This window comes from Brassica oleracea, chromosome C5 (assembly GCF_000695525.1).
Source record: "Brassica oleracea var. oleracea cultivar TO1000 chromosome C5, BOL, whole genome shotgun sequence".
NCBI classification, from domain to species: domain Eukaryota; kingdom Viridiplantae; phylum Streptophyta; class Magnoliopsida; order Brassicales; family Brassicaceae; genus Brassica; species Brassica oleracea.
Genome location: NC_027752.1, coordinates 30,454,668 through 30,460,306, shown reverse-complemented (window position 1 = coordinate 30,460,306; position 5,639 = coordinate 30,454,668). Strand labels below are relative to the sequence as shown.

General features: G+C 31.7%; 1 pseudogene; it reads left to right on the top strand.

Annotated features, from left to right (window-relative positions):
* Window positions 1–1,314: 1,314 nt before the first annotated feature.
* LOC106294602 lies at window positions 1,315–4,040 on the top strand (annotated as a pseudogene).
* Window positions 4,041–5,639: the final 1,599 nt, after the last annotated feature.

The following is a 5,639-nucleotide window of genomic DNA, read 5'->3' as shown; positions in this document are numbered from 1 at the left end:
AAGAAATAATTTTTGATTTTCAAAAAGAAATATCAAAAAAATATTCGAAAATGAAAATTCAAAAGATTTTTTTTATAAAAGTTTGACTTTTAAAAAGTATAATTCGAAAATATAAAAAAAATATTATTTTTTATTTATTTTTAATTATTTAAATAATTATTTATTATATATATATATATATATATATATAACAAAGGTATATAAATTTTTTTCCTCTTAATGAAGAATGTATTTTTGAAAATGTATTTTAGTGGTGGTAAACATGAATAATGGTAAAAGAAAATAGTAAACACGAAAATTTCTCTTTAATTAATTATTGTATTTTATTTATTTTTAACTGGTTGGACCTACAGCTAAGTGTCGCCTGTTAGTTTAGTTTCTCAAAAGTCAGTAAAATTTTTTCATTTGTAGAAATTTTTCTACTCTCTCTCTCTCTTCTATATATATGTGTTCTCTTTCTTATTTTTCTATTTTCTTCATTAGTTTATTATTAGGGAAGAAATTTTTCTTTAGAGACTACTGTTAAAAGCTTTCTAATTGCCCAGTATCCAACTTTACTTTACTTGTCTAAAGTATTCGAAGTATGGACATTTTATAAGAGTCATTTGCATGGAAAATAGAGAAAGATGGAGATATTTGCATGGATGGAAAAATCGAAGGTCCAACTGTGAAGTCCACCTCTTGCACACGCGAAAAGACCGAGCTGACCCTATTCTCTCTTTCTTCTACGTACGAAGCGGAAATGTTTGTGTAATGATTACATGCATGTAATCATTAGAAAAGCTATACACACACAAACCTACTTATATTTGTGTAGCTCGTGCTTCTAAGAGTAGCCAAAACTTCTGACCAGTTATATTGCATGAAAAAACGAAAACTTTTCACCATAATCACACGGGAAATATAGATATACATGCTATTGGATATGTGTTTGTATATGTTTTGTTCTATATAGAGGTGATAAGTGGGTGAAGGAAACACACACTTAAGGCCTTCAGTGATAACTGTGGTCCCATAAACAGAAAGGGACGGAAGAGAAAGTGACACCATTCACTTTACTTTTCTTGTTTTGTGTTTTCTGAAATTAAAATAATAAAAAAATAAGATAGCATAGCATGTGATGTTATCAGATATTAACCGCACCCTATCCACTCAGTCCCGCACTTTGCGTACAAAATGAGTGGTTTATGTGGTTTGTGACATTTTAATTTTTTTTTTTGTAAATACAACAGAAAATAAAAAAAAATCTAGTCTATAAATAGAAGAAGTACGTTATCAGTTTACACACACTTCACTTCAATTATCATACATTCTTTCCATTTCTGGTCCAAAAACGTTTTTTTTTGTTTTCAAACAAGAACAAGGTATGTTTTTTTTCTACCCGAAAAATAATTTGTATTATGTAAGCCATTAAAAGCATATAAATTATTCAGTGAAACTATTAAAGGTACCTAAACTAACTAAAGTACGTAAGTAAGTTAACTTTAATGTAACCATGTAAAATATTATTTTGTTAATTATAAGATGCAAAAAAATAAAATTGAATAATGATTATGTGTTTGAATAATGTTTAAGAATAATTTTTTCTGTTCGAGGATCCCTTTTGAAAGAATAAATATATATTTTACTATTTAGTTAACCAAAATTTTTGTGAATGTACGTAAACTTTTTTTCCATAAATTAGTTGGTTACCTGAAATAATAAAAGTACGTAAACTAATAATGATACGTAAGTTAGTTAACTGAAAGTTTATTTCTGTACATAAATTATTTGTTATATATTAATGTAATTAATTTTAGATCAACCAAAATAAGTTAAAGAGTTAATCGTAAGCTGCATGTAATAAAATTGAATATTAGTATGTATTTGACATATGTTTTAAATAAAAATTTTGTCCTGTTGGTGATTTAAGAAAAAAAAATTTGTGTTGCAAACTTAATAAATATATGTTTTGAATATTTTAATTATATATATACATTATATTTTCTTTTATTCTTTTTTTATTAAAAATATGATTAATTATGAAACTCTATTAATAATATTTGAATCATTTTTGAAATCCAGATATGTCAGGAAGACGTCATGGAAACACAAATCCTGTGGGACAAAGAAATTCAAATGTTCATAACGAAACTTCTTCACGAGTAAGAAATCTAATTTTATATTTATTGCATATTTTTTAATTATATAGTATTAGTCAAAATTATAATTTTTTTTTTTACTTTGTAGAACGCGTCGAGATTTAAGTGGACCTATGAACAAGAAAAAACATTGATTGAGTTGTATGATCAAGCAAGTTCTATGAACGATTATACTCTTAAAGATCCTACGGTTCTTGGTAGAGAGCACATGGTCGACAATTTCGACCGTGCATTTAATTTGAATATAAATTATGCATTTTTCAAAAACAAACTTGATGATTTCAAAAAAGCATATAAGAAGTGGAAGTTTCTCATGACTTCTACTGAAATAACGGTTAATCCGGAATCGTCGATGATTTATGCATCAGATGAATGGTGGGAGGCCCGTGAATCGGTAATAATATTTATGGTTGTATTAACTAAATAATATAACAAATATAGCCAACACATTTATGATTATTATATATGTTAAAATTTTATTAGGGATGCAAACTAACAAGATCTTTTAAAAGAAAACCACCACCGTTTTGGGATGTGATGGTTCGATGTTTTGTGCTACACGATGTTTATTCGCAACCTCAACTGTCGTCACGCCAACGAAGACAACAAATATTGACTGAAGGAATAGAGGAAGATGACTTGTTTGATTTTTCAGACAATGATGGTGATGACATACCTCAACATAATCTTCCTCAAACCCAAGAAAATGAAGAAATATATCGTGTTAACCTCAATGCCGATACACTTCCTTCGCACGAATATACTCAAGATTCAACTCGGCTTCCTTCTCGAAGAGGTGAGGAACGTACAAGACGTGGAGGTCGTTCAGAAAGAACTGGAGGACGTGGGAGCACTTCTCAAACATCTGCTAGAAACTCAGGAACTAATGTTGGAAGTACTTCAAGAGGTCATCGAAGAAGACAATCATTCGAGACTACAATACAAGACACCATTAATGGATATAAAGAATTTCAACGACAAAGTCTACAACAGCTATGCCCAGGTGCTTTTGATAAGGATGATTACGATGAATTCAAAAAAGCAGAACAAATATTTCTTGCTTTGGAACTTCCCAAATTCACTAAATTTTACTGGGCTTGCATTAACGCACTTAAAGAACTGTTTTTTTTGGCGAAAGTATTTCATTGATATAGCTCGAAGCAATGACGAAGATAAATTGTAACTACTAGAAGCTATGACTGGTGTATCACGAAATAATGAAGATGTGCCAAAACAATTGGGCTCTGGACAGTTATTTGGGAGTCCACATTCTGGAGGTTTATCATCTGGTAGTCCATCTTCAGTGGGTAATTGTTCAAGGGGAAACAATTTTCAAAACTTGGGTGCACCACCGACTACACAACAATGGGGTACACCTCCAAATGTGCAACACTGGGGAACACCACCAAATATGCAACACTGGGGAACACCACCAAATGTTCAATATTGGGGGACATCACCAAACGCTCAACCATGGGGTGTACCTCCAAATGGTCCAAGTTGGAACACACCTCCAAATGCTCAACAATGGAGTACGCCACCATATCCTCAACAATGGAACATTCCACAAAATTTTCATCATGGTCAGCAACCATCAAATGTTCAGCAAACCAGCTCTTCTGGAACAACACCAACAAATGTTCACTACGGATTTACAGTTGGAAATCAAGGTGGAAGTCCACTGAATACTCAACGAAATTATTCGGAAGGTGCAAGTATAGATTCTTCACCAAAGGTCCACCAATCACCATCAACTAGTATCGGTTTCACTAATTATTTTGAACCAGGAAACACATCACAAAGACCGAGACGTGGAGGACTATTCAATATTTGGAGAACTACAGAAGAACCTAATGAAGAGAATCAAAGTGGTTCAGGAGATGAAGAGTGGCAATCTGATTGTCATGTTTATATATTATGATATAATGTTATTATTTTTATTGTGTGTTATAGGTTTTCATGTGTTTTAAAATACTTTTATATTACTTTCGTGTGTTAATGGATTGTCATATTCTAATGTTCTAAAATATTTATATATTATTTTGGTGTGTTAATGCATTATTACTATTTTTATATATCTAATAAAATTTAATTTTATGTTTATTAATTTGCAGGCATTTCGAATCTGTCAGTTGCGTTCACAAAACATCCAGACACTATCTTACGAAGAGAGAATTGAGTTGTGGAATTTAGAAAATGAGCAATTTGAGGAGTTAATAATTCAACCAACTTTGAGTTATTATGATCGATATTTTCATAGAGCACCTGCTCGGACAGACGGAGGTTTAGGGTGGAGAAATATGTGGTCTCGACTTCAAGAAGATGATGCTGCTTGTCTTCAACTCCTACGAATGTCACTACCATGTTTCCGAACACTATGTAACATGCTACAAACGAATTATGGTCTGAAACCAACTTCAAATGTAAGCATTGAAGAAAGTGTGGCTATATTTTTGCGTATATGCGGGCACAATGAAGTTCAGAGAGATGTTGGGTTGAGATTTGGACGAAATCAAGAGACTGTGAAAAGAAAATTTAAAGAAGTTCTTAAAGCGACGGAATTACTTGCATGCGATTATATCAGAACTCCAACAAGACAAGAACTATACCGAATTCCTGAAAGACTTCAAGTACATCCAAAATATTATCCATTTTTTAGTGGATTTGTTGGAGCTATGGATGGGACTCATGTTTGTGTAAAAGTACCACCAGAATTACAAGGAATGTACTGGAATCGACACGATAATGCATCGTTGAATATTATGGCAATTTGTGATCTGAATATGCTATTCACATATATATGGAATGGAGCACCGGGATCTTGTCATGATACAGCCGTTCTCACAATGGCACAAGAAAGCGATCCTGAATTTCCTTTGCCTCCAATGGAAAAGTATTATGTCGTTGACTTGGGTTATCCAAATAGGCAAGGATTTTTGGCTCCATATAAGTTATCACGAAACAACATTGTCAGATATCATATGTCACAGTTCAACTATGGTCTTGCTCCACGGAATAAAGAAGAATTATTTAATCGATATCATGCGTCTCTACGTTCAGTTATCGAGAGAACTTTTGGAGTTTGGAAGAAAAAATGGAGGATTCTTTGTGATTTTCCAAGATATAATATCAACATACAGCAGAGAGTGGTCATGGCTACAATGGGATTGCATAATTTTATAAAAATTTCAAACTTTTCAGATGCAGATTTTGCTGAAGTTATGGCAGAAACAGGAGGATTTCAATACACAAGCAGAGACTGATTTTCATACCGATTTAGATGATGTGGAAACAATTGAAGTGACAGATGGAGGACATATGGCGCAAATAAGAGATAATATTGCAAATATGCTATGGGAAAATCAATAAAATAAACTTATTTTCTTATTGTAATTTATTTGTACTTTATAAAAAATGTAAAATACTTTATTGTCAAATAGAATTTTATTTTATATATTCAGTACTATTTAGTTTATAAACACCATTCAAGCATTTTGA